Source organism: Lepidochelys kempii, chromosome 1 (assembly GCF_965140285.1).
Source record: "Lepidochelys kempii isolate rLepKem1 chromosome 1, rLepKem1.hap1, whole genome shotgun sequence".
NCBI classification, from domain to species: Eukaryota; Metazoa; Chordata; order Testudines; family Cheloniidae; genus Lepidochelys; species Lepidochelys kempii.
Window position 1 is genome coordinate 16,139,950 of NC_136380.1, and position 13,081 is coordinate 16,153,030.

Consider the following 13,081-nt stretch of genomic DNA (forward strand, 5'->3'; position numbering starts at 1 on the left):
TCTGTCGGTTGAAACCGCATTTTGTTTTAAATCCATTAGTACATCTAAGCATTAGTAACTGGTTATGGCATGTTTCACAAACAGTAAGATGCTACAGAGAGCCACAGGCCACACATACATTGCTGTTGCTTCCTTTAACCCACCACTGAAATGCAGCCACCTCTGGGATGAAATGAAACAGATACTACATAATTGTGTAGGATGGGAAGTGAAGAATAATATACACCTCATTGAAACTGCATGGGAAAGATCAATAAGAAAATTGAAAGGTGGATAAGGAATTGGTTAAAGGGGAGACTACAACGGGTCCTACTGAAAGGTGAACTGTCAGGCTGGAGGGAGGTTATCAGTGGAGTTCCTCAAGGATCGGTTTTGGGACCAATCTTATTTAATCTTTTTATTACTGACCTTGGCACAAAAAGTGGGAGTGTGCTAATAAAGTTTGCGGATGATACAAAGCTGGGAGGTATTGACAATTTAGAGAAGGATAGGGATACCCTACAGGAGGATCTGGATGACCTTGTAAACTGGAGTAATAGTAATAGGATGAAATTTAATAGTGAGAAGTGTAAGGTCATGCATTTAGGGATTAATAACAAGAATTTTAGTTATAAGCTAGGGACCCATCAATTAGAAGTAACGGAGGAGGAAAAGGACCTTGGAGTATTGGTTGATCATAGGATGACTATGAGCCACCAATGTGATATGGTTGTGAAAAAAGTTAATGCGGTCTTGGGATGCATTAGGAGAGGTATTTCCAGTAGGGATAAGGAGGTTTTAGTACCGTTATACAAGGCACTGGTGAGACCTCACCTGGAATACTGGGTGCAGTTCTGGTCTCCCATGTTTAAGAAGGATGAATTCAAACTGGAACAGGTACAGAGAAGGGCTACTAGGATGATCCAAGGAATGGAAAACTTGTCTTATGAAAGGAGACTCAGGGAGCTTAGCTTGTTTAGCCTAACTAAAAGAAGGTTGAGGGAAGATATGATTGCTCTCTATAAATATATCAGAGGGATAAATACCGGAGAGGGAGAGGAATTATTTAAGCTCAGTACAAATGTGGACACAAGAACAAATGGATATAAACGGGCCACTAGGAAACTTAGACTAGAAATTAGACGAAGGTTTTTAACCATCAGAGGAGTGAAGTTTTGGAATAGCCTTCCGAGGGAAGCAGTGGGGGCAAAAGATCTATCTGGCTTTAAGATTAAACTCGATAAGTTTATGGAGGAGATGGTATGATGGGATAACATGGTTTTGGTAATTAAATATTCATGGTAAATAGGCCCAATGGCCTGTGATGGGCTATTAGATGGGGTGAGATCCGAGTTACCCAGGAAAGAATTTTCTGTAGTATCTGGCTGATGAATCTTGCCCATATGCTCAGGGTTTAGCTGATCGCCATATTTGGGGTCGGGAAGGAATTTTCCTCCAGGGCAGATTGGAAGAGGCCCTGGAGGTTTTTCGCCTTCCTCTGTAGCATGGGGCACGGGTCACTTGCTGGAGGATTCTCTGCTCCTTGAAGTCTTTAAACTACGATTTGAGGACTTCAATAGCACATATAGGTGTGAGATTTTTTTTGTAGGAGTGGTGGGTGAAATTCTGTGGCCTGTGTTGTGCAAGAGGTCACACTAGATGATCATAATGGTCCCTTCTGACCTAAATATCTATGAATCTATGAATCTACTCGGTAGGCAAGATAAAAGCATCCAAGGTGGAATTTGGCTGGCAGGCAGGGTTACTAAAACCCTCTCTCTTGGGTGATGGGATATGTAACACCAGAAGCGGGAAGCACCTAGCTTTTCTGTCCTATCCGAAAGAGGGCAGGCCAGATCCTCCACTAATGTGAATCCGTATAGCTCGATGAAGGTGACTGACTCACACGCAGAAATTAAATGACTTGCCCCATGTCACACGAGGAATTTGATACCAGAAATCACGGTTCAATGCCTAACTGTGCCACAGAGAGTAGCACCTTACCCACAAGACCTTTATGGGGTCCCCTGCCCTGCTCAGAAGCAAAAGTGCTGCAAAGTCATCATAAAGGCTTTGGCAGAAACAGAAGAAAATGCTGGATCATCAGTACAGCTGATCCCTGCCTGGTTCACCTTTCACCGGCGGAGCATGGAGGAGCTCTCTTTTCCTGCCATTAGCTAATTTTCAACCCAGGAAGGCAGCCAGGTGAGGTAAGACGAGTTCACAATGTGAACTGGTTTCAGAGTAGCAGCCGTGTGAGTCTGTATCCACAAAAAGAAAAGGAGGACTTATGGCACCTTAAAGACTAACAGATTTATTTGAGCATAAACTTTTGTGAGACAGCTCACTTCATCGGATGAATTTAGGGGAAAATACAGTGGGGAGATTTATATACACAGAGAACATGAAACAATGGGTGTTACCATACACACTGTAACAAGAGTCAGAGTAACAGCCGTGTTAGTCTGTATTCGCAAAAAGAAAAGGAGTACTTGTGGCACCTTAGAGACTAACCAATTTATTTGAGCATGAGCTTTCGTGAGCTACAGCTCACTTCATCGGATGCATACCGTGGAAACTGCAGCAGACTTTATATATATACAGAGAATATGAAACAATACCTCCTCCCACCCCACTGTCCTGCTGGTAATAGCTTATCTAAAGTGATCATCAGGTGGGCCATTTCCAGCACAAATCCAGGTTTTCTCACCCTCCACCCCCCCCACACAAATTCACTCTCCTGCTGGTGATAGCCCATCCAAAGTGACAACTCTTTACACAATGTGCATGATAATCAAGTCTGGCTATTTCCTGCACAAATCCAGGTTTTCTCACATCCCCCCCCACCCCCATACACACACAAACTCACTCTCCCACTCATCACTGTAACAAGAGTGATCAGGTAAGGTGAGCCATTACCAGCAGGAGAGCGGGGGGGGGGGGGGGGGGAGGAGGGAGGAAAACCTTTTGTAGTGATAGTCAAGGTGGGCCATTTCCAGCAGTTGACAAGAATGTGTGAGGAACAGTAGGGGGGAAATAAACATGGGGAAATAGTTTTACTTTGTGTAATGGACCATCCACTCCCAGTCTTTATTCAAGCCTAAGTTAATTGTATCCAGTTTGCAAATTAATTCCAATTCAGCAGTCTCTCCTTGGAGTCTGTTTTTGAAGTTTTTTTGTTGAAGAATTGCCACTTTTAGGTCTGTAATCGAGTGCCAAAGAGATTGAAGTGTTCTCCGACTGGTTTTTGAATGTTATAATTCTTGAGGGCTGATTTGTGAACTATCACCTAAGTAAATACAGCCTGGAATGAATCATTAACAAGCCATGTAATGTTGAACTGTCAAATGGGGTGGGGAGGCAGAGGAGGAGAGAAGGCACCAGGCTAATAAAAAGGAATGTTGTTGTGACCTTTCCACAAAGGCAGAGCCCTGACTGTGCAGTTTATCTGATCTGCCTCAAAACGGATCCTGCAAAGAGTAAGAAAATGTCTCCTGGCAGGTGGAGAGCAGGGACTGTTTGCTGTGTGCGTTTACGCTGTGTATTCTGCAGCTCACTAGGGCTATATTCTGGGGCAAGACATCTGGGGCAGGGTTTTCCAAACTAGTTAGGCACCCACTTCCCATGGGGAACTGGGCACAACATATCCCAATTAGACTCTGGATGCAAATCCCACCCCTGATTTCTATGCTGCACTACTCTGCAGTGTTGCGTGGAACTGTAATTGCTGCAGAGATGTGTGAGCTCCACAAAATACGGGGATTTATTAAGCTGAGCTTTGAAAATAATAAAGCAATTGACACAGTATCAGTGATGCCATCCAGTTCCATAGGAACCTCTGCATTCGAATGTTGGCCCAGTTCTTGGTCCACCAATCAGAAAGTTCCCCTTGTCTGGCCCACAGCAGGGTAGCCATCACTCCTGGCTAATAAGCAAAAAGGCCTGTTTCCGTGATTGCTCTAAAAGTGCCAGGATCCTGGGTGCATGGCAGGGAGCCTGGTAGCCCTGAGAGTCCAGGCTTGACTTGAGCCAGGACTTCTAGGATCCTGGCTCTGCGACAGCCTGCAGGGTAGGGCAGCGGGCAGGAAACTTGACTAGTTTTCCTTGGAACCTTCCTGGTTTCTGTCAGAAGATATGACAAAGTTGACACGTTCCCACCAAACTTTTCCTTTCTGACAAATCAACATTTCTTAATAGACAACTGTTCCATTGGAAAGTTCCTGACCAGCTTTAGGCATGAAAGCTTTAGGAGGTGGATTTGAAAGTACACTACAGATGGGGGTGGTGGGATCTTTTGGAGAAAGGGAAAGGGCTAGCTTCCCATATGGCAAGTGTGCATTCTGCCATGAGTGACACACACACAGCCCTCCCTGTATCAGCCAGTGCATCGCATTTGCCAAGAGGATAAGCAAAGTGCTTGTTGAATCATGTCTAACACCTTGTCCACACTACAGAGTTTTGTCAGCAAAAGTTACGTTGATGGGCAAAAAGCACTATAATAACATCACTATTGCATGTTCACACTACACTCCTTCTGTCGTCAGAGTGCGTCCACACTTGGTGTTCTAGCATCGACAGTAAGAGCAGTGCACTGCATGTAGCTATGTGGTTTGCACCATTTTTCAATGGCCCCTGTTAACCGTGCACCCACCATCTCTGTCTGAAAGGATGAATCCCACACTGGTCTCTGTTGCTTTGTTAACTGTCATTAACACATCGCGGATGGTTGTGCAATCATGAGGTTCCCATCTGAACAGAAGTCAGAGTTTCCTGACCTGCTGTGTGCCATGGATGGAAGCAACACCAGATTACTTCTGGCATTCACAAAGCAGCTGCACATGGTGGACCATCGCTTTTGGGCTCAGGAAACAAGCACGGAGTGGTGGGATCACATCATTATTCAGGTCTGGGATGACAAGCAGTGGCTACAGAACTTTCCGATGCAGCCACCATGGAAGGAAGCCACCTTCCTGGAACTTTGTGCAGAGCTCACCCCAGCACTGCTGCACAAGGACACCAAAAGGAGACCTGCCCTCTTGGTGGAGAAGTACCTGGTGATCACAGTGGGGAAGCTGGCAACTCCTGACTGCTATCAGTGAGTCACGAATCAGTTCAGAATTGGGAAATCGACCGGTGGGGCTGTGTTAACGCAAGTGTGCAGGGCTGTTAATTGCATCCTGCTGTGAAGGACCACGAACCTTGGTAATGCGTGTGAAATAGTGGATGGCTTTGCAGAAATGGGCTTCCCTAATTGTGGAGAGGCAATAGATGGAACACATATCCCAATTTTGGCACCAGACCACCTTGCGACAGAGTACATCAATAGAAAGGGGTACTTCTCCATTGTGTTGCAGGTTCTTGGGAATCACCACTGACGTTTCACTGACCTAAACAAGGGGTGGTCCAGGAAGGTGCATGACGCTTGCATCTTCAGGAACACTGGCCTGTACAGAAAGCTGCAAGGAGGGACTTTCTTTCCAGACCAGAAGATTCCAGTGGTGGATGTTGAAATGCCCATAGTGATCCTGGGAGACCCAGTTTACCCCTTACTCCCTTGGCTTATGAAGCCTTAAATGGGAAACCTGGACAGCAGCAAGGAGTACGTCAACAGTAGGCTGAGTAGAGGCATGATGACCGTGAAATGTGCATTTGGCAGATTAAAGGCGCTCTGGCGATGCCTTTATGGCAGATTAGACCTCAGTGAGGAAAATATTCCCATGGTCATAGCTGCCTGCTGTATGTTATATAATATTTGTGAAGCTAAGGGTGAAAGGTTTGCTTAGGGGTGGAGTGCTGAGGCAGATCACCTGGCTGCTGATTTTGAGCAGCTGATACTAGGGCTATTAGAGGGGCACAATGTGGGGGAGGGGGCAATTTGAATCAGGGAGGCTTTGAGGCAACATTTTGAGAATAAGAACCAGTGATGTATATTTCTATGCAGCAATCTGCCATGTTTCATTAAATCGAGTTTTGTTAGGAAGCACTTGTGATGATACCTTGACTAGGTTTTCAGTAAACAAATGATGTAATTGCCTTCATATGTTTTACTGCCAGCTGCTATCACAATTTGTAGAACACAAATAAAAATTAGTTACCTTGTTTTTATTAAACATCAATTAACACACACATAAAGGCTTGGTGGGAAGTGAGGTACCAGTGAAGGGCCAACTGTCATAGCTGTGCATAAGTCCAGCTATCATTTTAGAAGCTGTATGAAGGGGTGGAGTGAACTGGAAACTGAGAAGTTCTGGAAACTTGAAAGGAATGTGTGGGAGGAATTGGGGGAAGGCATAGAAAAACAGTTCTGTAGGGGTTGCGGGGGTGGGAGTGAGCACACATCTGTTATGACTGCAGCATGATTAGGGGGACAGCTCAGTGAGTCACTCGGCCCTCCCTGGTCCTATGCCAATTCTTGGGGTGCTCCCACAACAGATGGAGCTAATCATCACATGAGTAGTTTCTCTGGGCTCTTCCACCTGCCAGCTACCATCCGTCCCCTTTGGGGGTTGAGGTGTGAGGGGACCTTGCCTCCCAGCCAGCACCACCATAAAGCATACTGGCAGGATGCCCCCCCAATCCCAGAGTAGTGTCCCAGCCCCTGGTTCTCATTTGCCTCCAGAGCAGTTAGAAATGCCCCCCCTCCCCCATCTTATAAGAAGATGCCCTCAGCATGCCCACTATGTTACCTATTTGGATCTGGAGCCTAAATCAGTAAGTTCCTGCAGTGGGCACCTGCCAAAAGTCACAACCAAAAAACTCTCCCATAGGTCCAAACTGTGCCATCCCAGACAGGGAGAATCCCAGCCTTCCCATTGCCCAAAACCGAACCCCTAGGTTTCCCAGCAAGGAAGGCAAAAAAATCCAACCAGCCTCAGCCAAACTGATAGGGAAGAATTCCTTCCCATCCCCAAAGCAACAACTAGCATAACCCACAGCAACCTAGAGAAGGGTGGGGAAGATGGGTTGACTGCTGGAAACCAGCAAACAGGAAGTGGCTCTAAGCCCAGGGCTCCTATCATGGCTCCAATTCTTGTGCCAACTCTCACGAGACCTCCAGCCCATCCCCATCTGTCCTGTCTTTTTTGCCCTCTCCTGTCAGGGAACTCCCCAAACTCAGCCCTCGCTAGGCTCAGGGCCCTCTTCAAACTGCAACTTGCAGAGAGTTACTGCAGAACAACAGGTTATTTGTGTGACATCCAACTGCAAGCACTGGGTGTCTCCTGCCCATTCATCTCTCTGTTTCGATGGTTGGTTGCCGATTGTCACAGACATTTTTACCTCTTGTGTTATTTTGTTTTCAGATTTACTTCAATTTTATTTAAAAATAATAATAAAAGCATTTCCCAAAGAAATTAATTTCAGGTCAACCCCAAAAGAATGTTCTCTTTTTTTTTTCGGCACTTGCCAGTGACCTGAAAAATCAGGCCTTCACACAGCTCTACTACTAAGCTCTTTTGAAACAGGAACAAGTAGCCCACCCCACAAGGTGTGGTGTGAATCTACCCCACACTAGCCTGCTGCAGGTCTAACTGGTCATGTTCACCCTGCTAATGTGAATTAACAGTTTGCTAATGCACCTGAGTTAGTCCAATTTCAAAGAGGACTAGATCAAACTGTGAAGGCCCATCAGCAGGGTGCACATGACCAATTAGACCACAGGAGGCATACGCAAGGTAGGTTCACACCACAGCTTGCAGCAGTCTGATTGTTCATGAACACAAGCCCCTAGGTTCACACAGGAAGTCTGTGACAGACTCCAGATTGCCAGTCCAGTCCCATAACCATTAGACCAACCTTCCACACAGTAAGCACTCTACTCAGGGTTAGGTCATGTGTCCAGTGCTACCACATGGCATCAGATCAGGAAACAATCATTTCAATTTCTTTTACAAGACAAACAAACAAAAAGACGTTTTGCTTACAGGGTGAAAAAGATATGCAACGTTTTTTAAAATGCGTGTTGGCTTCTTGGGGACATACACACACCCTGGGAAAAGTCAGCCAGGCTGATGAATATTCAACAAACTGAAATACCCAAGGCTGGAGCCTAAATCTGGTGCTTCTTTCTCTATGTGTGGTGACTTTTTAAACATTTGTTGGTCCCAGTCTGTGTCTCTCGTTGCTACTGTAATCCCCTTAAACTACTGCATGAGCTTGTCTACACTTAACACTGCACCACTGTAGCACTTCAGTGAAGACGCTACGTACGCTGCTGGGAGGGATTCTCCCATTGGCGTACTTAATCTACCTCCCCAAGAGGCGATCACTAAGTTGATGGGAGAATTCTGCCTTCGAGCTAGTGCTGTCTACTAGCCATTGGTTGGCTTAACTGCATTGCTCAGGAAAGTGGATTTTCCACACCCCTGAGCCATGTAGTTATACCGACGTCATTTCCTAGTATAGACCAGGCCTAACAGATCTGAGCTTCTCTAAGGAGACTGGCCCTTTATATTCGCCGAACTTAGCATCAGTCCTATGAGGCCCTGAGTACCTCCTGAGTAGCCTCAACTTCCATTGACTTCAGCAGGGACTGAATCTGCTCAGCACCTCACACGATCAAGCTATCAGACTGGAGGGACTCAAGACTCGCTGAAGTCACATGGTGCCTTCAATCAAATCTGTGTGGGGAATATTGTAGCTGTGAGAGAGAGGATCCATAGAAAGCCAGGAGAGCTGGGCCCAGAGCAGAATTAATGCACTGCTTCCCTCGCCCCACTTCAGAAATTTAACAAACACACAAAGAAATGTCACCTTGTATTTGGTGACGCTAGGTCTCCAGGCCCATTATCACCAGAGATGGGCCCAACCAGAATCGAGCACCCGATTTTGAGGGTATTCGAAACGCTCAACCTCAGTGGGGGTCTGAGTTTTGCCAATAGCTTTTATTATTCAAACAGGACAGACTGAAAGCCTGGATCTGAGACCCTCCAAACTTTGGGTAAGTGGATTGGATTCAAAATTGAAAGCTGGATCTGGATCCAAACTTCACCTGTTTATGTAGAGGATGGTACAATGAGATTGCCAGCACCTAACCTTTTCTATCGCTTTTACCACCTTCAAGTCAAGACTGGTGAAAACAGAACTGATTCTGTGCACCAGGCTCTCATCTCTTATTTCTTTATAATGTGGCTAGTTCCTGAGTTTCGGTCTCAGGGAAGATTCTGTCTTTACAATGAGCACCTGATGCTGGATTAGTATAGGAGAGGGGTCACAACTGGGTTTGGATTTGAATCCTTTGTTCCAAACCCCTCCCTAAGGTTTTGTTTCCAAACAGAGCTTATTTTTTTGGTCCCAGTGGGTATAGTGATCCTGAGACCACTCAGAGTCAGAATCTTGCCAGAGCATTGTGGTGGGTTTGAGCCCTTTGGGGTGTCACCTGATGTGCTGGGATGCCACTGAGTCAGCCTATTCTGCCAGCCTGGGTCCCCTTTACCTGGCCTTGTGGGTTTGGCTCACAAGCCTCTTCCAGCCAAGCACACAGGCAGGGCCACACCCAGCTGCACAGAGAGACAGAGATCCGCTCTGGAAAGATTCAGCCTTAGGGGCTTGCCCCAACACTCTGGTGCCCACTCCCTTTAAGGGGTACAAACACAAAGGCTTTATGAAATTCGCCTCCTCCTTCAGTGTGGAGGGAGATATGCACAACTTCTCCCCCACCCCCACCGTTAGAAATTACATAAACTGGGTTATATTATAAACAAGAAATAAGTTTATTAACAAAAAAGGTGAATTTTAAGTGACTATAAGAGATAACAGACAGAGCAAAGCAGATTACAGACCAAATAGACAAAATATGCAAGCTAAGATCAATATATTTAAGAAAAAGTTTACAAAATGTAAATTCTCACCCTAAATTTTAGGCAGGTTGCAAAGCTTCAGCGGTTCAGAGTTCCAGTTATATTCCTTTTCAGACTGGACCCCTGTCTCAGTCTGGACTCCCCCTTGCCTTCCCTTCAGGTGGCTTTAGCAGTCTTTCTTCTTGGGCAGACAGCCCATGGAGAGGAGGAGTCCTGTTTGCTTTCCTCCCCACCCTTAAATACGATTTACATAAGCCAGGAATCCTTTGTTTCCCAAACTTGACCCCCCCCCTTCCCTTCCAGCGGAAAGTTACAAGAAGTCCCAGTAATGTTTAGTATCAGGTGACAAGACCACCTGATTCTGCAGTACCACAGCATCCACGAGTCAGTGGCAGTATGGAGCGTCCGCAGGAAGGCCAAGCCTTTTCACAGTCCATTGTCCTCGCTGATGGGTCATCAGCTCGGTCTGGCTTTTCCATTGTTGTACCTGAAGTGTTAGCAGTGGGCATCACCCAAACTAGCATAGCTGAAATACAGATACAGAGTCAATATTCATAACTTCAGATACAGAAATGATACAGGCATACAAATTGGATGGTCACATTCAGTAAATTATAACCTTTCCAATGATATCTTACACGACCCATCTTGCATAAAGTACATCTCAGTTATGTCCTATTCATATCATAAGTATGTTTTCATAAAGAATATGTAGTGAAACATAGAATCAATCATAGAATATCAGGGTTGGAAGGGACCTCAGGAGGTCATCTAGTCCAACCCCCTGCTCAAAGCAGGACCAATCCCCATTTTTGCCCCGATCCCTAAATGGCCCCCTCAAGGATTGAACTCACAACCCTGGGTTTAGCAGGCCAATGCTCAAACCACTGAGCTATCCCTCCCCCCATCACAAACATCTCCTGAGATTTTGACATCATCAAATGTAAACCCAGACTCTGGCCCTTATTTGGCTTTGAACCCTAACCTAAAACCCTAATGTACACCTAATACATATATCTCCACTTTCTCTAACCCTAATACATATGTCGCCCCTAACACATGTCTACCTTGGCGCATCTGTTCATTATACAGCATCATGCAAATGGACAGCTATATTAAAAGAATGTTAAAGTTGCAAAGTCAAGCACCCAAAGCTAGACCCCTCGTGTGTGTGCGTTGTGATGCAGGCCTTAATTAAAGGATTACATTCTAGTTTTTCCACAGCACCCCTCTTTCATTCTCTGAACAGGACTGACAGTGCTCTGGGGATGAAACAGCCTTGTTCAGCAAAGGAGGTTGTTGTCTGTAGGATCCCTGCCTGATCTGTTTCAGAAGTTGGAAGGTGTGCCGTGAGTGGGAGTGGTGGGGGCTTGCAAGAAGAGAGAAGACAGTCTTGTGGTTTAGATATGTGAAGGCTGCCATAGAGAATTGGATTCTAGCCCTGCCAATGCCACAGAGGTTCCATGTGTTGCTGGGCAGTCAGTTAAACCAAGCTTTTCACATGTAGCCACTAATTGTGTGTGCGTCATTTTCTCAGTGCCCAACTTGAGAGACTCTGAGGTCTGATTTGCAGAAGTTCTGATCATTCACATCTGCAACCGAAATCAGTGGGAGCTGTGCTTTGAGCATCGATAGGGCTCTGCAATGCCAAGGACTCTGAAACATGCCTGATATGTAGAGACAAATTCTAGTCTTCAATACTCTGACAATCTTGTTTAATTTGGGGCATTTTGACTCCTTATTCTGAGTCTTGTCTTTAGTTTGTTACATTTACTGAACCTTCCCAGTCTGCCTCTTCTGGTTTAATCACACTGTATTTAATATGATACTGTGGTTTGTTATATCAGTGGATGGGGATGATAAAACACTGTTGTGGCTTTCCTTGCTTGGCTTGTTCCCAGATCATTAGTTAGTAACAGTTGGTAAATATTTATATTTTTCATGCAGAGTTCACTATCTGCATGGATGTGGACTGGGATTTTCAAAGGAACCTAAAAGGCGTTAGATGTTCAAGTCCCACTAAAAGCTGAATGCCTAACTCCCTTAGGTTCGTTTATAAACCCAGCCCTAAAGTCCAAGGGCCAAGCAGCTGACCTCAGCTCCTGCTGATGTCAGTGGTAGCTGAGGTGGAGCCTTTCACAGGATCAGACTCGAGTACTATAGTTGGTGTATATTACATAGTGTTTGTGTTTTAATATTGTGATCTGTCTTGTCATGTTACTGTCTGCCAAGCGCTTTGGGATCCTTTGCAATGAAAAGCACTGTAGCACCAATTCAGAAAACATGTATGCGTATATGTAAGTCCCATTGACTGCAGGAGGACTTCAGCACATGCTTTGCTGACCCGGGTTGGACTTAAGTGAAGTCAGGCTCGCCTTCCCAGATGAAAATTTTTATTATTCCAAGAATAATCCTTTGGCTAACAGAGACCTCTCCCTGCGGACGATGGGAAAGAAAAGCACCCAAACTGGAATTGCAGATGGGGTTTAGTATGGATCATGTAACAGCATCAGAATGAAATAGAGAAGCCCGGCTTTTTTAAAAGCCTCCATGTTTTTCCTTAGGCCTTTAATTCTATCCCTACAGTAGGGTGTGTAGCTGGGAGGAAATAATTAACAAGACATAGATCACTAGTGTAATTTCAGCACCCACAGGGGGCCTGATTCAACATCCATGGGGGTTGTGATGGGTCTCGCTTTTAACTGCAGAGGAGTTTGGAGTAGGCCCCCAGAGAAAGCCTGATAGAGGGAAGGGAAAATGGCTTCTAGACTAGGGTGCTGGAGACCCAGGTACAATTCCCACTTTGCTACACCCCTCCTGTATAACTTTGGCATGTTACTTGGTCCCCCTGTGTCTTAGCTCACCATCTGTAAAACTGGGATATTAGCACTGCCCTATTTCACAGGGATATTGTGAGGAGATGAGGCCATTATCTTTGAAAACTCGTGGCGAACCGGGGAAGTCCCGGATGACTGGAAAAAGGCTAATGTAGTGCCAATCTTTAAAAAAGGGAAGAAGGAAGATCCTGGGAACTACAGGCCAGTCAGCCTCACCTCAGTCCCTGGAAAAATCATGGAGCAGGTCCTCAAAGAATCAATCCTGAAGCACTTACATGAGAGGAAAGTGATCAGGAACAGCCAGCATGGATTCACCAAGGGAAGGTCATGCCTGACTAATCTAATCGCCTTTTATGATGAGATTACTGGTTCTGTGGATGAAGGGAAAGCAGTGGATGTATTGTTTCTTGACTTTAGCAAAGCTTTTGACACGGTCTCCCATAGTATTCTTGTCAGCAAGTTAAGGAA